Source organism: Pinus tabuliformis, chromosome Q (genome assembly GCF_031772625.1).
Source record: "Pinus tabuliformis cultivar Carrire ecotype Pingquan chromosome Q, CPIR1, whole genome shotgun sequence".
NCBI lineage: Eukaryota > Viridiplantae > Streptophyta > Pinopsida > Pinales > Pinaceae > Pinus > Pinus tabuliformis.
Window position 1 is genome coordinate 763,013,950 of NC_142296.1, and position 24,961 is coordinate 763,038,910.

Genomic DNA, 24,961 nt, shown 5'->3' on the forward strand with positions numbered 1-24,961 from the left:
GGTAGGGTCTCTATTTCTTAAGTGCATGTAGTATTTCCAACATTTCCTTCTCATAAATAGCTTTGTGTAAGTACTTTCCTTTGATTGGACAACTTTCGAAAGCAATGGGTCTTTCTTCTTGCATTAAAACAACACCAATTCCATTTCATGAGCCATCACATTCCACAATAAAGGTTTTGTGAAGTCCGGCGTAGCTAAAACCGGTGCTTGGCACATTGCCTATTTAAGATGTTCAAAGGCCTTTGTTGCTTCTGGAGTCCATGAAAATGCATCTTTCTTCAATAATGTTGTTATAAGTGCTGCTATTCTCCCATAATTCTTAACAAACTTATGATAATACCCTGTCAACCTGAGAAATCCTTGCAGATGCTTTATGGATGTGGGGATTTTCCATTCCTTAATGGATTTAATTTTTCTAGGGTCTACCTTAACACCTTCATGAGATACAATATGACTCAGATATTCCACCTCTTGTACTCCAAAGAAACATTTGGAGCTTTTTGCATATAATTGTTTCTCTTCCAATAGTTTGAGCACCACGTCAACATGTTGAACATGATCCTTCCAAGACTTGCTATAGATTAGTATATCATCAAAAAATACTAACACAAATTTTCTAAGGGTTTGAAAATGGAATTCATCAAACCTTGAAATGTAGAAGGTGCATTGGTAAGGCGAAAAGGCATGACCAAAAATTCATAATGACCCTCATGAGTTCTAAATGTTGTTTTAGGAATGTCTTCATTTTTCATTTTCATTTGATGATATCATGAACGAGGATCCAACTTGGTGAAGTAAATTGATCCATGTAATTCATCCAATAATTCATCAATGACGGGAATGGGGAATTTATCTTTAATAATAAGCTTCTTGAGTTCCCTATAATTTGGACACATGTGCCATGATCCATCCTTCTTGTGCACCAATACTACTGGGGCAGAGAAATAACTTTGACTAGGTTGAATTATACCAGCCTCTAGCATTTTTGCAACCATATGTTCAATTTCACTCTTTTGGGCATAGGGATATCTGTAAGGCCTCATGTTTGGAGGAACACTTCCTGGAATCAAATGAATAGCATGATCATGATCATGAATAGGTGGGAGGCCTTTGGGAGTCTCAAATATCTTGGAATGATTGTCCAAGACTTTTTGGAGATTTGGAGAAATAGATGATTTCGATGTGGGAACCTCTAGAGAACATAATTGTGCAATTACACCTCGTTGTTCTTTATTTAGAAGCTATGTCATTCCGTTAGAGTTGATTATCTTTCCTTGTTTCCATGTGATACCCCTTAATTCAACTTCCTTTCCTTCCAATCAAAATTTCATGAAAAGTTCTTGAAAATTAAAAGCTATTACCCGAGGATTGTAGCCATTGGACTCCTATTACAATATTAGCACCACCCATTGGAATGGAAAGCATTGGGCTATTCAAGACATATTCTCCCATGGATAGCTTGATATTATGGCACTTTCCAGAGAAATTTATGGTTACTCCACTTGCAACCATGAATTGACACTCTGGTGCTGGATATAGGAAGCAATTCAATTCCTAGGCTATCTTACAATGAATAAAATTATGGGTATTGCCGAATCAATCAACACTATTACCTTTTTCTTCTTGATGTGTCCTTCTATCTTGATAGTTTGAGGAGCGGTAATTCTAGCCAATGCATTACAAGATATGGTCGGATTCATTTCTTCTTTCTCTGGGGTTTTTTCCTGGTGTATATCCTCTTTTGACGTTTCTTGTTCCTTTTGTTCCTGTTGGCATTATGAGACAAGTGTTGGCCTTGATGGCAAGTCACACAGATGACAGATTAGAGTGCAGCAGGTCAGTAGCAAAGAATTGATGATCAGACTACAAAGAATGAAGAAAGAAGAGTATATATGCAGGTTCACTATATACCAAGTAGGGTATATACACAGGTTCACTATATACCAAGTCGCGTATACGCAGGTTCGCTATATACCAAGTAGGGTATACACACAGTTTCATGAACGGAAAAGTGCGTACATGTCAGAAAGCTTATTTTTGGTCCATGGTAGTTAGTCCTCGGTATTTGAACCTATGGTTTTGGACCATGGTATCTCGACAAGTGTGTTTATCCCAAGTATTGGGCTCTTGGTATTGATTTATTATGGTTTTGGACCGTGGTATTGAGCAAGACCTAAGACTATAAAAGGAGAAGAAGATCATTAGGCAAGTGTATTGGAAAAGTCTTGAATATCTGATGAAGGATGAGATCCAGTGTGCAGGATATGGGTTGATGATGCATTGCTTGATCTGAGCTAAGGAGGGATCTCACTAGTGGATGGAGAACAATATCTAAGGATAGATCGGGATCAAATGGTTTGATATGAACTATCTCTATATGATTGATTACGTTTATTCTAGATCTGTATACTGACGCTTGTAATAATCTGAACTGGGTATAACTTAAGTTTGAAATCGCTGCAAGTCATGATTGAATATTTATAGATCTGTACGCGGGTTGGCTTTGGTGTAAGTGCGTATGTACGCAGGTTGAGTTCATCGTAGTAGCATATACCTTTTGAGCTATGATATTTGAAGTTACAGGTGGTTCTGGTTGTTGAAGGGTTCTGATGACAGTTTAAAGGTGTCAGTATTCTGCATATCATGTTTGGTTGTTTGTGTTTAGCTTCAGTATTGATGGATGAGAACTAATATTGGATCAGGATCATAATGACTCATATTTATGAGATCTGGTGGACTAGATCTGGGTGCTGACACATATATTATCCTTGTATATGTCATGATCTGGTTATGTCTAAAGTCAGGAAGTGCAACAAAGTTATGAATAAGTGAAATATGACATATACGTTGGTTCATCTTGATGAAGTTGCGTATACACGCAGGATCGGCACTTCCAAGTAGCGTATGCACTCTGATGCATAATTTTGATGGTACAGTTCGTTCTGATTGTTGTTACAGAGTTCTTTTGTCTGCTCTGTGTTTTGGTGACTGTGTTGATGACAGAGTTTTAGTGATTCAGAGATTCAGAGATTGATGATGCTAGTATTGATTGTTTTGTGCTTCAATGATATTTATGGGTCTAGTATTAAAATTGGATGAAACGTGGCCTTCAGATTATGTGTTGTGCTTCAGGAGTATCCATTCTGAAAATGTATGAAACATGGTACCTGGAGGAGAGAAGATTGTAGGCCGGCGCCTACATACTAGTATCTTAGCTAGTACAAGAGCAAAGGGGGTTGGAGCTCCCTTCCAGGAGAGTTTGGAGAATGAGAGAAGGTTGTAACCTTCTGCAGGTTGTAGCCTGTGTACTGGTAAAGGACTGCACCAGTACATTGTAAAAGAAGTTTCTTAATAAAGGAAGATAGAAACGAATTGCAGCAGGTGGTTTTCACACACATTGGGTTTCCACCTTATATCATGGTGTTCATGTGTGTTGCTTATGTGTGTTGATTTATCTGTTTTACTGCTACCGTTAACTGTTAATATGGCTAATAATGTTTTGATGCACCCATTGAAGATCACATAACTGAATCATGAGCTTAGTGGTTGTACGCTAGTTGCAATAGACACAGTCGCGTATATACGCGGGTATACTTAACTGAAGTAGCGTATGTGAATCTGAGTATGAAAATGAAAAAGTATTATTGATTAGATAATACTGATTCACCCCCCCCTCTCAGTATTATTTCCAACACTTCCTCCTCTTCACAATCTATGTAAAATAATTTCTTCTCGACGCACTTATGACCTTTAGTGTATTTTCTATCACAACTGTAACAAAGCCCTTTTGCTCTTTTTTCTTCCAATTTTTGTGGTGTCAACCTTGTAGGTTGTGAAAGGCTCAGGGCAACAACACTTCCATATTTACATTTGTGAGTGGTAGACTTCCTGGTTGCCATAATTTTTCTTTGCATTTTTCTTTCCAACCTAAATTCCTTCTCTAATGAATAAGGCTCCCAAAGGCGAACCTCATGTTGTATGTTATCCTTTAAAGTCCCTATGAACACATCAATCCTATGCTCCTCTGGAATATCTTTTACCCTTATATTCAATTTTTGGAAGTCCTCAATGTGCTTCGTCATTGATCCCTTTTATTTGAGAATTATCAATTGGCTAAAAAAGGTGTTGCTTTTTGTATCCTCATAATGTCCTATCATTTCTTTCGTAAAAATTTCCCAAGTGACAATTTTTTTACAAGAGCAAATCCATCGATACCATACAAAATGATTTGGTTCCAAATATAAATTTGCAATGATGTGTTTTTCACATTATGGAGATCGAAATATTGCTCCATCTATAGTATCCATGTTACAGGATCATTGTCATCAAATTTCCTCATATCGATATTTGGAAGATGGTGGGTCTTCAATCCAATTTTAGAGTCTATGAAATCATGATTAACATTTCTTTTTTTTCTCATCGTGAGTTTCCTTTACTATCCTTTCACCATTAGTAAGCATTTCTTGTAGCAACTTTGTCAAATCTGTCTTCAAATCTTCCATTTTGCCTTCCATCTTAACTTCCAAACCATCCATCTTAGCTTCTACGTCATTCATCTTAGCTTCCATGCCTTTCTATAAACCATCCATATTTTCTTCCACGCCATCCATCTTAGCTTCCATGCCTTTCTTTAAACCATCCATCGTAGCTTTTGTTACTTTTTGTGAGAGTGAATTTTGTTGCACTTGGTCTCGTAATTTTGATATATCATGTTGCATTTCTTCCTCTTATTCATGAGTCATGCTAGAGATTTCACTTTTGTTGCTAAGTGTTTCCATTTTCTTTCTTCGAGGCATCAATTAATGATAATTATTCTTCACTATGCCCTTTGAATTCCTTCAAACTAATTTTTTCAACCAAAATTATGCAAAATTTAAAACAAACTACACACATTTTTCCACGTTGTAGGAGCTTCATATTGAATCTGATGTATCTCTGAATTTTAGGATCTCCAAGGTCTAAAATTGTGAACTATGGTATCCCTCTTAGTCCTCTTTTCAAGGCCACCAGTTTGATCGAAATTGGATTCTCCAAGAAAGAGTTATTCCCAATCTCCCAATATGACCTGATTATACACTTTTTCAGTAGAATGTAATTGTACGAAGTGCCCCATGACATTGTTTCCACCTTTGAATCTGAAAACGATCCACAAAAAACTACATCTTGTCCTATTTCTATAACCTCTTACGAAATTTCAATCTGATACTCAGAGAGTAAGTTATGGCGATTTTCCCAATGTCACCTATTTGGGATGTAATTCAGGAGCTTGCAAAAACCTTAACTTTGTTAGATCAAATCTCTGACAATATAGTGAGACAATATCTGAAATTCGGACCCGAGAATCATCAAGATTTTGGTTCTAATGGGTTCTTTTATCTTCTAAAATGTCATGGAAATAAATTTATAGCAAAAATTCCATGATGACCTGTTTGGAGCAACGAAGCCCTAGAATCCAAACCTCTGATACCAAATGTTATGAAACCAGCTCACAAAAAGATAGAAAAGACAGATCAACACCTTAGAAATCGGCCGCTTCGAGGGGTTAACCTCCTTTACATTACACAAATGAACAATTCTTGGATGATAAAAATGACTAAACGTCTTTTCTATATATAGGAGTCTAAGGGGTCACAATATAATCAAAGTCGACATAAAAATAATAATATAAGGGCACAATAATAACAATAGTGGGCTTTTATGGGGCACACTAATAACAATATGGGGACAATAATAACAATAAGGGATACAATGGAAATAGCAATGGGGGAATCACTAATATTATAGGGACCTAACAAAGATCGTAACCATATCCATGGTCCCCGGGAAGGGTTCCTCCATGCAGCAGAATCAAGTGGATACGTTCGTGGAAGAATACAAGGACATCTTCTCATCAACCACAGTGGTACCCTTGCACTATCAGGTCAATCATTTGATCGAACTGACTCTCGAAGAACCTCTACCCAATGGGCCGATATATCATACTACATTATTGGGGCAGCACCAATAATGTTGCATACTACCTCAGCCGACCCCCAGTTGCAGCACTGACTACTGTTCTCAACTCTTGTGGCCAGGAGACCTATGGATGACCACAACTATACAAAAATGATCCAGAGTTTGTCTCCACATACCAGATGCTAGTAGATGGAAAGCACCTTCTTGATTTCCACCTCCAACATGCATTATTATGCTATCTAGGCCACCTTTTTGTTCCTTCAAGAGAGTGTGCCAAGCTGATTTAGGAGGCGCACTGCAGTCGGGTCGCAGGACACTTTGGTGTGGAGAAAAATGTGGTTGTACTACAAAATTACTTTTATTGGCCCTAACTCTGACTGGATGTTGTGAAGTATATCATATCCTTCACTTCCTTCGCCATCGTCAAGACAACCATCAAGAAGCAAGGCATGTACACTCCTCTGCCTACTCCCAACCAGCCATGGGAATCCATCTCCATGGACTATAAGTATGGCCTCCCTTCTACCAAGCATGGTAATGACTATGTATTTGTGGTCATGGACATATTTTCTAAGATGGCTATATTGGTGGCCTACCAAAAGAGTATCACAGCAGAGGAAACTGCCAAACTCTTCTTTGAACAAGTATGGGTACATTTTTGGATCCTGCAGACCATTATATCATATCAGAATAGCAGGTTCCTAACCACATTCTGGTCAAGCCTCTGCACACTAATGGACACCAATCTCACCAATTCGACTACCTTCAATCCCCAGACTAATGGCCAGATGTAGGTCATCAATAGGATGATAGTTCACTTACTCTACATGTATAGCTCCAAGCATCTAGGAACCTAGGATGAGAGTCTTCCCTATATGCAACAAAGTTATAATATAGCTCTCCATAGCTCGACTGATTGTAGTCCCTTTCAAGTGGGTCTAGTATTTCAACCATTGTGTCTGATTGATGTTGTCATGCCTCATATGACTACACAAACAGAATCCACACATGTATTGTCTGAGGCTGATAAAGTGACCAGATTTATTGAACACATCCAACACATCTGCCAATAGGTTCATGACATCATATATAAGTCAAATGCTTAGTACAAGCAGCGACATGATCAGCATCGGGTGCCACACAAGTTTCATGTGGGCAACAAAGTTTGGTTGCATTTGCATAAAGAACGCCTTACCAGAGTGCATCAGAATCTTAGACCACTCTGACATGGTCCTTACACCATTACCAAGGCATTGGGAGATAATTCTTTTGAGCTCAACATTCCCCCATTCCTTGACCTACACCTAGTGTTCAATGTGGATCGCATTCGACCATACTTCCCACCATTATTGTTCACATCAGACATTGTCGAACAACTCACACCAACAGTGTTAAACCCAGATTGCATGGAATAGGCCACAACTGATCATATTATGGACACATAGATCAATAACACTCACCAACAGAAGATCCACCTATATCGGGTTGTCAAAGTTTGCCAACTCATGCATCGAGGCAAGTGGCTCACCAGGGACCAAGTTCAGCAGAAGTTTCCCCATCTCATGGAGGCACTCAACGCAATGGAGACCATTACTTCCTAAGGGAAGAGGACTCATCTAGGTGGATTTTGGTGGCCACCCACCGTTTCCTCTTGGACCCCCACCATTGTCTATTTTAGTTTTCATTTTCATTAATTGTAGTATAGTTTACTATTTTTGGTAGTTTTTTTAGTCCTGAACTTCCGGAGCTATTTTGAGGCCCTAAACAACTTTTTTTTTCTAAATGGCCAGCATGAGGCTTTATCCCATGTTGACCACTTGAAAGTTATATTCCTCTGATATATATTTCTAACAAGGTATTGTGTGTGTCAAACGGAGATCGTACGCTAAAGTTACGACCCTAGGAAGTTGATGTACCAATTTACCCAAACGAGGCCCATAGTTTTGGAGCTTCATCTCCTGGGGTTATTTTTTTGGACGTTTAGGGTTTTCCATTGTTTTTAAATAATAAATAGGCCTTCTATCCTCATTGTAACATAGTTCAAAGGCATGTATCTGCCACATCTCCTCAGAGATAAGCTACCATCGCGAGAGCTAGTCTTATTTCCATTCTGTTTGTAAGCATATTTTAGTATTTGATATTAATGAAATGAAGTGTTTTTTCTACTGCATCTCTGTATTTATGGTTATATTTGTAATTTTTTTTTCATGTTTAAGGTCAGAGCAGTGGTATCAGAATGGGTTTTCTCTTTCTATGTTTGTCTTTGCATGTCCCCAACGAGGTCAGAATATAAGGACTTAGGGCTCGAACTGGTAGAACCTTTGCAAGACCAGCCTCGCAAATCCAGATGACCTCACATGGAAAAAGAGAAGAAAGATGAGGGGGTAGGAGACCCTTTCAAAATCTTGCTTGAAGAATGCCTCGAGCGACGGAGGAACACAATGATGGAAAACTTTGCCCAAATCCTTCAGTGGCTACCCAAGGTTGACACATCTCCTTCCAAAAGCTACTCTAGAAGCACCACACCCTTTAAGGTACAAGTTGACTTTGACATCCCCATATTTGATGGTTAGATAGATGCAGATACTGTAGATAAATGGTTAAATCTACTAGAAGGTTATTTTTATGTTCATGATGTTTCCATCCGGGAAAATATTACTTTTGCACTTCTCAAAGTCGCCCCCCACATTAAGGACTGGTGGGAAACCTACTGTGAGAAGAAGGATGAAAGTACACCCTCACTATTTTTAGCCACACCCAATTGGAATTATTTCCAGGATTCCATCAAGGAGCAGTAATACCATGTCGTGAGCTATGAGTATAATTACATAAAGTGGACCACATTGCGGCAGGGAAGAGACCAAGACGTGCATGAGTTTACCAATGTTTTTTGTACCCTTTACACGAAGTTGGGTATCAAGGATTCTGAGAAGAATTTTGTACTCAAATACCTCATCTACCTACACAGGTACATCCAGGATAAGATGGAGTTCCTATACATCTCCTCGCTCGACACAGCGTACCGATATGCTGTCAAGATTGAGAAGAAGTTTAAACATAAAAATTGATACTTTGGATCTACAAACCTAAAGCAAGGGAAAGGCAACCCCAAACAACAGAGAAAAGGGAAAATCCAAGGTAGGGTGACCTAGGATAATGCACCGAAGCCGCAAGAAAAGAATAACACCACGAATACAAAGAAGGACATGGAAATTGGTGTGAGTTCCATAAGAGCTCCACTCACAACGCAAGTGAGTGTCGGGCTAAGCAGTCATTGGTGGCTGAGCTGAAGGCTTCCGAGTCAGACACATGTTCTGAATCTAAGTTGGAACCCAAAAAGGGGAATGAAAAAGGGAAGTAGATCCTTAATGCAGAGCCTAGTGCCATTGTGGCCAACACCAAGACCCAGAAGCTTGAGCCTAAAGATTAAAAGGAGGGGGAATACTTATTCCACTCACAAAAGCCCCAACAACATTTATTTTTTTAATGAATAATGTTCTTAGTCCATATTTTCACAAGTTTGTGATGGTTTTTTTATGACATCTTGGTTTATTCAAAAATAGAGGAAGAGCATGGAAAACATTTACTAATAATATTATAGTTGTTGCAGGAGCATAGGCTTTATGACAAACTCTGCAAGTGTGAATTCTTCAAGTCCCAAGTTCAGTATTTGGGACACATTGTCTCCAAAGAAGAAGAAATAGATATATAAAAAACAAAGCTATTATGGAGTGGCCTAATCCTTAGAACGTGACAAAAGTAATATCCTTTATGGGATTGGCCAATTATTATCAGACGTTCATCCATAATTTCTCAAATATTGGGCATCCAATTACATCATTTCAAAAGAAAGGAATTACATTCAATGGAAAAAAAAAATGTGCAACCAACTTTGAGCAATTGAAATGTTTTCTCACACATGCACTGATATTGAGGATAACAAACCCAGATAAGGATTTTGTGGTGTGCACGAATTTCTACAAGGATGGTCTCAATAGTTTCTTAATGCAAAAAGGACAGGTGGCATGTTATGAATCAAAGAAGTTGAATGAGCATGAGTGAAATTATGTCACTCATTACTTGGAGTTGGTAGCAATAATTCATGCACTAAAAATTTGGGGGCATTACCTCCTTGGAAGAAAGTTTATCCTGATGTTAGATCATGGAGCGTTGAGGTAAATATTTGATAAACCAAATTTGAATGCAATACAGGTGAAGTGGTTAGCATTAATTAGTGAATTTTATTTTGAAATAAAATATATCAAGGGTAAGGAGAGCAAAGTGGAAGATGCACTTAGTAGGAGGCTAAAATTGGCTCATGTGGCAGCAATTAGTACCCGTGAGGTTGAAATTAAATAAAATACTAAAGAAACAATGATTAGGATGAGCACAACTATAAACTGAAAGAACACTTGCAACAAGAGCTACAAGGGGAATTGAGCAAGAACCACTCCCTCACGGAGGAGGGATTGTAAAAGTTAAAAGGTGGGTGGTATATATCCTATATGGTGACTTGAAGAAGCTCATTTATGATGAATTTAAAAAAAAAAAAAAAAACATATTTTGGTCATCCTGGTTATCAGAAAATGATAACAACCATGAAAAAGACGTATTATTAGCTAGGAATGAAGAAGGATGTGGCAAAAAACATTGCCAAGTGTTTGGAGTGCCAACAGGTAAAGGTGGAATGTAGGCATACAGTGGGATTGGTACAACCAATCCAAATTCATGAGTGGAAGTGGGAAATCATTTCTATAGACTTCATTACTGGGTTGTCGAGGACACATAGACAACATGATGCCATAATGGTAGTGGTGCAAAAAATAAGTAAGGAAAGTCACTTTATAGTTCTTAATTCCATTCACCAAGAAAGTTTCATTTCTCAATTTTTCATGAGGCAAGTGCTTCGATTGCATGGTGTATTCGAGAAGGTTATCTCAAATCAAGATGCTAAGTTCACCTCAAAGTTTTGGAAAGTGTTCTTTTCTTGGACTTAGAAAAAAATTAGCATTTAACACAATGTATCATCCTCAAACGGGTGGACAAATTGTCAAAGGATAAACAAAGTGTTGGAAGACATGCTGAGAATGTATGTCATGCAACAACCTAAAACATGGGAATATTTTCTTCCTTTGGTAGTGTAACAACCCCAGGTTAAAATTTCATGTAATAAAGATAATAAAGGAAAAAAAATAATACCAAAGCCATGGGCCAGGTATTCTACAATGAATGGTGGGTAAAACATCCTAGCGCGTGTTCATTTTGGTTTATTATGGCTAAGGGGAAATTGTAAAAGGCATTGGAAAAGGAAAAGAGGCATTAATTGAAATTTATTTATGAAAATAAAGAAAAATAGGAAAAAAGGAAGGTGAAAGGTCACAAAACTGCATGAGAGGAAAAATGAAGGAAAATGAAGAAAATAAAGGCCTCAATGATAAAAAGGCTTCTGAGGATCAGTTCATGGCTTTTTTTAGTTGAGCCTTTTGTCAGTTTTAGCTTGGATCTCTCTATATTCTCTCACACTCTTGCACACTTAGAGAATTTGTTGAGAAATGGCAACAAGAAATTCCAATTTAATTTGTCCTTGAATTAAACTGAGAATTAAAATTGAATTATATTCTCATGGCAACTTGTAAATAGTTAATTAAGTTTAATCAACTTAATTGTCTTAGGAATTTCGAGTTGGGAGTCTGTCTGTAGTCATGTATATGTTCTCCCTAAGTTTTAGGGGTCCAATGTGAGTTTAAATTAAGTTGGAAATTAGATCACTCAGTTTACTAAGTTAAGTTCAGTTAAATTAGTTCCAAACTATTTGTGGAACTAATAGAGAGCTAACATTCAGTTGGTGCACTAGTGCATCCACAAGTGTCACGCTATTTAACTAAAGATTCCCTCATTTGAAACTCATGCATTTCGATTCTGAGAAAGACACAGTTGAGACTATAGTGTAGGGACAGTATACTATCAGTTGTATTATTTACTAGAGTGTAAATATCATGCATGCATCAGAGATTGATCCTATGTTTGGATTGCATAGTTTTGGAAGCATGAATTCCCTTTAAATATAGGCTATTCATCCTAGGAATTACACAAGATATTAGGGGCTTGGAGAGCTACTGACTAGGCTAAGGATTTGGTTTGAGCTATCTTATGAGCTGAGAGAGTTGAGCATACTTTTGCAGAATTGTTCTAGTGAGAACAAGATCTATATCTTCCCTCATATTTGTGATATATGCAATACAGATAGGGTGGTTTGGAGCAGTGGCTTTCCCCAGATACATCTTGTGTTATGTTCCATTGATTTATCTTCTTCTTGTTCTTATTATTTTCATTGATTTATTGGATTCTGCTGGTTTAAATTAGAAGTAGACCTTGTCTTGTGCTTTAGTACATTACATGAGATTGTGAATCTACAGGATTTTCTACATGGTATCAGAGCTGAAGACAGTATACTAGAGGATATTTCAAATTTTTGAGTTTTGGGTTACATGTGAAATTCAAATTTGCAATACATACTTCAATATCGGTAGATGGCGTTCTACGGTTTGCAGCTCAAGTAGGCCTTGGAAGGCAGCTCGAATTTTATAGCCTCGAGGGACAGAATAGAGGTTTTGCTAGAGGATAATGGCTTGAAGGAATTCATTGATCAAGAATTTCTTAAGCCAGTAGCATCGGATGCACAAAATTTGGTCGAAAGGAAGAAGTGTGTGGCGAAGGCGAGGCGGATAATCCTTAAGGGAGTTTAAGACCACATTGTCTCGAGTCTCCATGGCAAGGAAACTTTGTATGCTATCTGGAAATAATTGACGGACTTATATCAGAACAGCAACGACCAAAGTAAATTGTCACTGAAGGACAAACTTTGAAAAATCAAAATGGAGAAAGGTGAGACGATTCCAAAATACTTGACCAAGTTCACTTAGTGTCATGATGAACTTGGAAGTGTTGGAATCACAGTTGTCAAGGATGATATGGTGAGTCTTTCTCTTCTAGGAATCCCAAAGAGTTGGCATAGTTATCAGGACTTTGTCAATGTTCAGGAGAAGTTTCCAGATTGAGAACTACTGTGGTCAGATTTCAAGCAGGAGGAACACCAGCGATGTCTCTTCATCAAAGACTAGTGATGAAAAGAATTGTGCGTTAGTGACTAAGGAGAAGAAGGGGAAAGGGAAAGATTCACATTCCAAATCAGATTCTTATCATGGAGGTAAGAATAAATACATGATGAAATTTAAGTGCTTTCATGTCATGAGCTAAGCCATTTTGCTACAAACTTTCCACTCAAGAAGTCCAAGAAGAAGTCCCTTAGGAGGAACAGTGGGTGAGGATTTGGCCTCTCAATTCGAATTGGACGTTTCCCTCATTTCATGCATGGTGTCATCAATGATGGGAAGTGTATGGTACTTAGACAGTGGAGCTTCATTCCATATGACTGGTGACAAAAAGTTATTCAATGACCTAGAGGAGAAAGATCTCCATATGCATATCAAGATGGGTGACGACGGGAAGTATAGTGTTACTGGATTGGGCACAATTACTTTTTAGAGGGAGCATGGGGATCCACTCACCTTGAAGAAGTTTATTTATGTGCCCAAGCTGAAGAAGTACATGGTATCTATTTCCATGCTTGAAGATAGAGGCTATGATGTGATCTTCTCAAAAGGAAAGGCGTTCCTTCGACACATAGCTATGGGTCAAGTAAAGAAGATAGGGATTCGGGTGAAGAATCTTTATAAGTTGTAGGTAGAGGAGTATGTTTCTTTGAGCGTAAAAGCAGAAAGGGTGCAGATTCTAGACGTTAGAAAGTTGTGGCATAAGTGATTGGGCCACTTGCATCATGGGGCTTTGAAGATATTACAGCAGATCTCTACCGATTTTCCCAAAGGTATGCTTGAGCAAGTTGATACATGAAAGGGGTGTACTTTGTCAAAATACACCAAGTCTTCCTTTCACGATAGCGATAGTCGAGTAGAGGCTATTCTAGAGAGATTCCATTCATATGTGTGTGGACCATTCTCGACAACATGCACGGGTAAACCCAGGTATTGGGTATTTTTCATGCAGAAAAAGGATCAATATTTCACAAAGTTTTTGAGTTTAAAGCATTGGTGGAGAAAGAGTTGGGAAATAAGGTTAAATCTCTATAGAGTGATAATGATGGTGAATATGTCTCAAACGATTTTAAGAGCTTCTATGCAGCGGAAGGGATTAAACGGGAGTTGATGGAATCCCATAGCCCTCAGCAGAATGGGGTGACCTAGAGGAAGAATAGAAGCATAGTAGGGGTAGTGAGGGAGATGTTGCATGATCAAGGCCTACCACTACACCTGTGGGTTGAGGCATGCAACACAGTGATTTATGTTCAGAATCATAACCCACATCAAAGACTTGAGATGAAGACACCATAGGAGGCTTATTCCGGTAAGAGGCCAGATGTTGGTCACTTCAGGATTTTTGGGTCATCGGTATATTGCCATGTGACCAAATATGCATGGAAGAAGCTTGAGCTAACAACAGAGTTAGGCATATTTGTGGGGTACACTAATACACCTCATAACTATTGGGTGTAGTTCCCAACCAACAAGATGACAGTGATTCGCAAGGATATTAGATTCGATGAGGAGAAGGCTATGTGAGTTTTCCTTGAGAGGGATATTGAGCTACATGCAGATGAGGAGTTTTTAGTTCATAAGTTTGAGGAGCCATAGATTGATGTAGAGAAGCCACATGTAAAGGATCTGGGAGTGGAGACATCCACTCAGGCGCAGTCTTCTAAAGAGGGACGAAAGCACATCAGAGAGGTACACAGATTGTTGGATGTTGCACGGGAGAATGTCGAAGCAACCACTTATCAATGCAGGCAAAGGAGGTTATCAGAGAGGTACACTATACATGGCTCTTATGGGTGAATTTTTTGTGACAGAGCCATTTTCCTTTAAGGAAGTAATGCAGCAACTAGTTTGGGTTGATGCCATGGTGGAGGAGTATGACTCCATAGTTCGTAATAGTGTTTGGGATGTGGTCCCGAGACTGGAGGACAAGTCAATGGTGAGCTCCCATTGGATTTACAAGGTAAAGCAAGCTGCAAATGGTAGTGTGGAGAAGCATAAGGCTAGATTTGTGGCCTGTGGCTTTTCACAGGTAGAGGGGATTGACTATGATGAGACCTTTTCTCATGTTGCAAGGTACTCATCAATCATATCTATATTGGCACTATCAACACAGATGGGTTGGAAGATACATCAGATGGATGTGAAGACGGCCTTCCTTAATGGCATTATTGAGGAAGAGGTGTACATAGAGCAACCTGAAGGTTTTGAGACCTTTAACTGTGAGTCTCATGTGTGTCGGCTCAAGAGAACATTGTATGGGCTGAAGCAAGCACCCCATGCTTGGTACACCAGGATAGATAGCTACTTCACTGGGTTGGGATTCATGAAGAGTGAAGTGGATGTGAAATTGTACCACATAATGGTGGAAGGTAAATTGTTGATCATTGTACTTTATGTTGATGATCTCATACTGGCAGGTGATTATCATTTGATCAAATCTTGCAAGGAGGACCTTGCAAGAGAGTTTGAGATGAAGGAGATGGGGTTCATGCATTACTTTCTTGGCATGGAGGTATGGCAGGGAGATGGGGATTTTTTTGTGTCTCAAGGAAAGTATGCCAACAAGATACTCAGGAGATTCCACATGGAGAGCAGCAAACCCATGGAGACTCCTCTAGCAAGTAACTGGAGGAAGGAGGATGCTACTTCAGGGGAAGCAGTGGAATTTGTTGTTTACAGGAAGCTTTTGGGTTCACTCATGTACTTGGTGAACACATGATCGAATATGTGCTATGCAGTTAGCCAGCTTAGTCAAGCGATGGTTAAGCTTACCAAGTTGTATTGGAAGGCAAAAAAGCATGTGTTGAGATACCTCAGGGGCACTTCTCAATATGGATTATGGTACAAACGAACAGAGGGTGTGAAACTTCAAGGCTTAACTGATGCAAATTGGGTAGGGAGTCCATCTGACCAGAAGAGGATATCAAGAGGGATCGTCAGTATTGGGTTAGTGACATTTTCTTAGTATAGCAGGAAACGACTCAGAAAGTTCAAGACCCAAAAAACTGCCAAAAATAGTAAATTGTACTGCAATTAAGAAACTAAAAAACCAAAAGAGACAGTGGTGGGGGTCCACCTGTTCCACTTGGAGCCCCACATTGGCTCTTTCAATTTTTCAGTTTTCTTAATTGTAGCATAGTTTACTATTTTTGGCAGTTTTTCAGGTCCTGAACTTTCGGAGTCGTTTTGAGGCCCTAAACTACGTTTTTTGGGGGAAAGTGGGGCGAACATGGGTCTGTAATCTATGTTGGCTGCTTGAAAGGTGTACTCCTTGGATAGATATTTCTAATGAGGTATTACGTGCATCAAATGGAGATCGTATGCCAAAGTTACAACCCTAGGAAGTTGATGTATCAATTTACCCAAACGGGGTCCATAGTTTTGGCGCTTCCTCTCCTAGGGTTAGGTTTCTGGATGTTTAGGGTTTTCCATTGTTTCTCAATAATAAATAGGCCATCGAGCCTCATTGTAACACAGTTCAAAGGCATGTAGCCACCAAATCTCTTCTCAGAGATAAGCTACCATCGCCCCAGCTAGTCTTATTTCCATTCTGTTTGTAAACATATTTCAGTGTTTTATATTAATGAAATGAAGTGTTATTTCTATTGCATATATGTATTTATGGTTATACTTGTAATCTGTTGCATTCATGTTTAATTTCAGATCATTGGTATCATAACGGGTCTGCTCTTTCTATGTTTTTCGTTACATGTCCCCAACGAGGTTAGGATATAAGGAGTTATGGCTCGAACTGGTCAAACCTTTGCAAGACCAGCCTCACAATTCCCGACGACCTCCCATGGCGAAAGGGAATAAATACAAAGGGGTGGGAGATCCTTTCAAAATATTGCTTGAAGAAGACCTCAAGTGATAGAGGAAGACGATGATGGACAACTTTTCCCAGATCCTTCAATGACTACCCAAGGGTGACACATCTCGTTCCAACAGCTACTTTGGAAGCACGACACCCTTTAAGGTACAATTAACTTTGACATAACTATATTTGAGGGTTAGATAGATGTGAAAACCGTAGGTAAATGGTTAAATCTACTAGAAGGATATTTTTACGTTCATGATTTTTCCAGTCGGGAAAATATTACTTTTGCACTTCTCAAAACCACCCCCCCCCATTAAGGATTGGTGGGAAACCTACTGTGAGAAGAAGGACGAAAGTACACCCTAACTATTTTTAGTCTCGCCCAGAATTCTTTTCAGGACACCATCAAGGAGCATTAATACCCCGTTGCGAGTTATGAGGATAAATACATAAAGTGGACCATACTACAGCAGGGAAGGGACCAAGAATTGCTAGAGTTTACCAATGGTTTTCATACCCTTCGCACGAAGTTGGATATCAAGGATCCTGAGAAACATTTGGTACTCAAGTACCGCAGATACCTACAAAGGTACATCTAGGATGAGATGGATTTCTTGGACATATCCTTGCTCTACACGGCGTACCAATACGCTGTCAAGATTGAGTAGAAGTTAAAACACAAAAAAGTGATAATTTGGATCTGTGAATCCAAAGCAAGGGAAAGGCGCCCCCAAACCATAGAGAAAAGGGAAAATCCAACGCGAGGCAACCCAAGATAACCTGCCGAAGCCACAAGAAAAAACAACACCACGAAGACAAAGAAGGACACGGGAAATTGGTGTGAGTTTCGTAAGAGATCCACTCATAACACAAGTGAGTGTCGGGCTAAGCAGTCACATGTGGCCGAGCTAAATTCTTTTGAGTCAGGCGCATGTTCCAACTCTGAGTCAGAACCCAACAAGGGGAATCATAAAGGGAATCATATCATTGACATGGAGCCCAGTACCATTATGACCACAACTAAGATCCAGAAGATTGGCCTAAATATCCAAAGGAGGGGGAATGCCTATAACAAAACAAATGTGGATGACTTTTTCTACATTGTAGTTGATTGTCGATAGTGGGAGCCAAAAGAACGTCATTTCATAAGAGATCATGAAGTGGTTGGGCCTATCGACTATAGCACATCTGCATTCAAACACTGAGATCTTTGCATCAACCAGTAGTGTCGCCTTCCCTACAACATCAAGCCCTTCATGGATGAGGTCTTGTGTGATGTTGCTCCTCTTAAATTTATGATGTATTATTAGTGCAACCATACTTGTGGAAGTGCCATGTTGTATATTAGTCTAGACCCTACTTTGTTATTATTTCTTTGGGCGGTAAGTTATATAGGATACCATAGGTAGCCCCTTCTACAGCCATCTCTTTGATCTCTGCTAAGCAATGCAGTAACATCATCTCCCAAACTAGAAAATTTTTTTTCTTTCTTATTCGCTCTCAAAGTAAGGGGAGGGTCATAGCCACATCCATGGCCCTCGGGAAGGGTTCCTCCATGTAGAAGAAGTAGTTGGATACGGTCGTGGAAGAATACAAGGACATCTTCTCCTCAACCACAGGGGTACCCTTGAACTGTCAGGTCAAGCATTCGATCAATCTAACTCTCGAAGTACCTCTACCCAACAGGCTGATATATCGTCATTCCATTCTAGAAAATGAAGAGATCAAGCGGAAAATCCAAGAGTTGTTGCAAAAAGTTCACAGATGACCAAGTTCCTTGCCTTGTGGGAGCCCGATTAGACTTGTATAGAAGAAGGATGGGACCTGGAGGCTCTGCATTGATTATCGAGCACTAAACATAATGGCTATCGAGAATAGGTATCCAATGCCACGATTGATGACCTTCTGGACCAACTCAATGGGGCCAAGTATTTCAACAAGATTGATCTAAAGTTTGGCTATCACCAGGTTCCAATAGAGCCCACATATGTATGGAAGACCACCTTCAAATCCAAGGAAGGTGTTTTTGAATGGTTGGTTATGCCCTTTGGGTTGACAAATGCCCATGCTACTTTTATGAGGTTAATGGATGACATCTTATGGCCCTTCACTAACTTATTTGTGGTTATTTATCTGGACGACATCCTCATCTACAGCAAGAGCTAGGAAGAACACTTGTAACACATTTGGCAGATCCATCAAACCCTTCCACAACATAAATTGTGTGCAAACTTGGAGAAATGCACCTTTGGCATGAGTCAGGTCTAAAATTTGGGTTACATCATAGATGAACCTGACATGCATATGGATCTAACTAAGATCCAAGTGATTCAGGATTGGCCAGCCCCGACCACTCTAACAGAGCTTTGTAGCTCTTTGGGCCTTGAAAATGTTTACCAGAGGTTCATGTTGGGATTCTCCCATATCACTTAGCTTTTGAGTCATATTACATAGGGTTGGGCGAAAGAAAATTTTTCCTTGTTCGAGTTCCAACAAAAGGCATTCATTGATTTGAAGCACCGAATCTACTTTGCACCGATACTCACACTGCTAGACCTACAGCTGCCATTTGAAATCGAGACAGACGCCTCAAACTATGTTATTGGTGCAGTCCTCACCCAGCACAGGCATCCAGTGGCCTATCATAGTGAGACATTTTCCGATACAATTTGGAAGTACCCCACCTATGATAAAGAGATGTATTCCATTGTGCAGGCTTGTCAAAAATGGAAGCATTACATTTTGGAGAAGGATACAGTAATCCACACCGATCACCGACCTCTTCAATTTATACTGACACAAGGGAAGTTGCAGAACGATAGCCATCAGAAGTGATCTACATATCTACAACAATTCCACTTGAACATTAAATACAAAAGGGGCAACGCTAATAATGTTGTAGAATACCTCAGCCAACCCCTGGTTGCAGCACTAACTAATGTTCTCAACTCTTATGGCCACAAGACCTATGGATGGCCACAACTATACAAAAATGATCTAGATTTTGCTTCCACATACCAAATGTTAGTATATGGAAAGCAAGTTCCTGATTTCCACCTCCAACACGCATTATTATTCTACCTAGGCCACTTTTTTGTTCCTTCAAGCAAGTGTGCCAAGCTCATTTAGGAGGTGCACTCCAGTCGATTCGCACAAAACTTTGGTGTGGAGAAAATTGTGGCTGTACTACAAAAGTACTCTTATTTTCCCTAACTCTGACTGGATGTTGGGAAGTATATAATATCCTGCATTGCCTCTGCCATCGTCGAGCTAACCATCAAGAAACAAGGCCTGTACACTCCTCTTCCTACTCCCAGCCAGTCGTGGGAATCCATCTCCATGGACTATATGTTTGGCCTCCCTTCTACCAAGCATGGTAATGACTGTGTATTTGTGGTCGTGGACAAATTTTCTAAGATGGCTATATTGGCAGCCTGCAAGAAGAGTATCATAGTAGAGGAAACTGCCAAACTCTTCTTTGAACGAGTATGGGTACATTTTGGGATCCCACAGACCATTATATCAAATTGGGATAGCAGGTTTCTAAGCACATTTTGGTCAAGCCTCTGGACACTATTGGATACCAAGCTCACTAATTTGATTGCCTTCCATCCCCAGACTAATGGTCAGATGGAGATCAACAATAGGATGATAGTGCACTTACTCTACATGTACAACTCTAAGCATCCATGAACCTGGGATGAGAGTCTTCCCTATGTGCAGCACAGTTATAATATAGTTCTCCATAGCTCGACTGGTCGCAGTCCCTTTCAAGTGGGTCTAGGATTTCAACCATTGTGTTTCATTGATGTTGTCATGCCTCACGTGACTACACAGGTATAATCCACGCATGTATTGTTCGAGGCTGATAAAGTGACCATATTTATTAAATGCATCCAAAACATCCACCAGCAGGTTCATGACATATTAGAGAAGTCAAATGCTAAGTACAAGCAGCAACATGATCAACATTGGGTGCCACACAAGTTTCAGGTGGGCGACAATTTTTGGTTTTGTTTGCAGAAAGAACGCCTTACCGAAGCCCATCAAAAGCTCATACCACTCCAATATTTTCCTTACATCATTACCAAGGAATTGGGAGACAATTCTTTTAAGCTCAGCATTCCCCCATTCCTTGACCTGCACCTAGTGTTCAATGTGGATCGCCTTTGACCATATTTCCCACCATTACTTAACACATCAAGCATTTCCAAACAGCTCACACCAACAGATTTAAACCCAGATTGCATGGAACATGCCACAACTGATCAGATTATGGACACACAAATCAAGAACACTCACCAACTGAAGATCCAACTATATCAGGTTGTCAAAGCTGGCCAACTCATGCACCAACGCAAGCGGCTCACCAAGAACCAAGTTCAGCACAAGTTTCCCCATCTGATGGAGGCACCAATGCAATGGAGACAATTTATTCCTAAGGTGGGAGGACTGATCCAGGTGGATGTTGGTGGCCATCCTCCTATTCCACTTGGACCCCCACCACTCTCTTTTAGTTTTCAATTTCCTTAATTGTAGCACAATTTACTGTTTTTGGCATGTTTTTCCTGTCCTAAACTTCCGGAGCTGTTTTGAGGCCCTAAATGACATTTTTTGGGAAAATCAGGGCCACCATGGGTCTTTGACCCATTTTTTCCACTCAAAATTTGTACTCCTTGTATGAATTTACAGGGTAAGTTCCTTAGATAGAACACCAAAGGACACCTCTCACAAACAGATCACATATCAATACACTAGTATTTTTGACGTGGTTAAAATCCTCAAAGAGGGAAACATTCCACGGCCTAAGCCAACGTGGCCACTTCAGGCAATTTATTAATAAAAAAATGAAAATTTACATAAGCTTCTCTCATGAACGGTCACCTTACAAATGACCCTCCGTGCTCTTTAAATAGAGATCATGAACCAATCGAGTGTTAAGCCACGAATCAAGTGTTGGTAATATCAAGGATAGAATGAACCATCGGATCACTTCATGTCTAGAACATATCGTGACCGTCAGATTGTAAGTTACAAAAGTACATAGTAAAGAAACACACTTTACCTAACTTTATACTAGACCAAGTTATACTTAACTATTTCCTATGTGTCAGAATATCCTAACATCCTACCTTAAGAACAACTTGGTATACGATTGAAGGATGTAAAAATATGACACAATAGGAGAAGGAAGGAGGCATTAAAACCTATCCCCCCTTAGTGACAACTTCCTAAACTCCAACCATAAATCAAAGTTTAGTAAACTTCACCTGTTTGAGAGCCTTTGTAATGATTTATGAAACTTGATCATCAGTTGAACAATATTGCACTTCAAGAACATGGTCATGAATGAGCTTTCTGATGAAGTGCATGTGTAGTTCAATGTGTTTTTTACGCTGATGTTGGACTGGATCTTTGCATACTTGAATGGAACTTTGATTATCAGACCAAATTATAGTCGGATGCTGCTGCTTAAAGCCAAACTCTGACAGGATCTGATGAAGCCACAGGGCTTCCTTACTAGCTTCTATGGCACCATGATACTTTTCTTCCACTGAATAAAGAGAAATGTCACTTTGTTTCTTGCAAGCCCATGTAATAGGTCCAAAACCAAGAATGAAGACATGACCTACAATAGACTTTTGATCATCAGGGTCACCGGCCTAATCAAAATTAGTGAAACCAACCAATAGAGGAGATGCTTCTGCACTGTAATGAATCCCAAACTAAACTGTACCTTGAACATAATGAAGTATTCTTTTAGCTGCTTTCCAATGACTTTCATGTGGGTTTTGCATAAACCGAGCAATAAGGCCAACATCAAAGGAAAGGTCTGGATGAGTATGGGTCAGATACAAAACTTTTCCTACAAGCTGACAGTATAAGGTATCATCAACTTTAGGGGAAGTACAAGTGACTGAAAGTTTGGCTCCATAATGAAAGGTAGAAGGGGCTAGCTTACAGTCTTCCATGTGAAAATGGCGTAGAAGATCATAGGCATACTTGGACTGGAAAAGAGAAATACCTTCCTTCATTTGCAAGACTTGAAGACCAAGAAAATAATGCAAGTGTCCTAAGTTTTTCATTTCAAACTTATTTTTAAGGTTTGACTTCACATGGTTTATAAGGTTGGGATCACTACCAGTAAGGATAAGCTCATCAACATAAAGAACAATAATGATAAGATACTTACCCACTTTCTTGGTGTAGACAATATTGTCAAAATGACACCTGGAAAAGCCAGTATCTAAAAGAAAGCTATCCATTTTGGCATACCAAGCCTGAGGGGCTTTCTTGAGACCATAAAGGGATTTCTTAAGCTGACATACAAGGCTAGAGTCTATTTGTATAAATCCAGGAGGTTGTTCCATATATATTTATTCATTCAAGTCCCCATGCATGAAGACGGATTTAACATCCATCTCATGGACTTCCCATTTGAAAGAGGCAACAAGGGAAAGAACAAGGTGAATAGAGTTCATTTTGGCAACAAGGGAAAAAAATTTAGTATATTCAATGCCTTCAACTTGTGAAAAACCCTTAGCAACAAGATGAGCTTTATGTTTATCAACTTTTCCATCTAGTCCAAACTTGGTTCTGTAAACCCATTTTCATCTAACAAGTATTTGTCCCTTTGGAAGAGGAACAAGATCCCATGTATCATTTTCCAATAATGAACGATATTCTTCATTCATAGTTGCATCCCAATTTGGATGGCTTGAAGCTTCTGCAAAGGTGTCAGGATCACAATTCATTGAAGCTTGAGACAGCAAAGAAGAGGCTCTATCGAACTGAGAACGTATACGTTGCTGATGTGTAGGATCACCTGCAAGAGCACCTGTTGCATCCCGAGTAGAATGGACCCATTTTGGAAGCTGAGAAGCTGAAGGAGGATCCTAAGAAGGTGGGGGGGGAATTGTCATCATCTAAAGAAGAAATATTTTTAGAAGTAGAAGGGATAGAGAGAGGTGGCACATCCGTTGAACTAGGCTCGTAGGCCAATATATTTTCATAAAACTTTACATATCTTCTAATGATAACATTTTTGGACTTAGGTGAAAGAAGTATATATCCTTTGAAATCTTTAGAATATCCAACAAATATACATTTTTCACTCTCAGGTTCTAAAGCTTTATGTTTCTCATCTAGAATATGGGCCCATGCTTCACTTCCAAAAACACGAAAGTGACTTACAACTAGTTTAATTGAGCTCCTTGCTTCTTCTGGAATGATATTCCTTAAAACTTTAATAGGAGTGTGATTTACTATGTAATTTGCACAGTTAATTGCTTCTACCCAAATATCAAAACTAAGTCCTTTAGATTGAAGCATACAATTATCCATTTCCTTTAAGGTGTGATTCTTCCTTTCAGCTACATCATTTTGTTTTGAAGTATATGGAACAGTATGTTGCATTTGAATTCCATGCTCAGTGCAAAAGTTGATGAATTTTTTGTTAACATATTCTCCTCCATTATTAGATCTTAGCTTAAGAATTTGATGTCCATATTGTTTCTCAACAAAGGCCTTAAAGGCCAAGAACATGTTAAATACTTCATTCTTGAGTTTTAAGAAGTGTATCAAAGTGCGTCTGGAGAAATCATCAATGAAAATTAAGAAATACTTGTAGCCAGAGAATGAAACAACTAGAAGGGGACCACATAAATCACTATGAACAAGCTGTAAAGGGGATGAGGCGTGCTAAGAGGCATGTTTTTCAAAACTATCCCAATGATGTTTTCCAAGTACACATCTGGAACAAAAACCATCTCTGCAAGATACCATAGGAAGACCTGTCGACATATTTTCTTTACATAAATTTTGAAGGGAGTGATAGTTTAAGTGACCAAATCGCTCATGCCAAGGTTTGCTCACTTCATCATTACGAGCAAAAAATACCGAGGGAAGAGTTGATGGCCCATAGTTGTTAAACTTATACAGCCTTGTAGAATCATCAGCAATGCTAGTAGCTAAAATCTGTCTAGGATCTCTTAGGTCCTTAATTACAACATTATGAGGTGAGAATTCAACAATTTTACCTTCACCTGAATGCGTTATCTGATATACAGATAGAAGT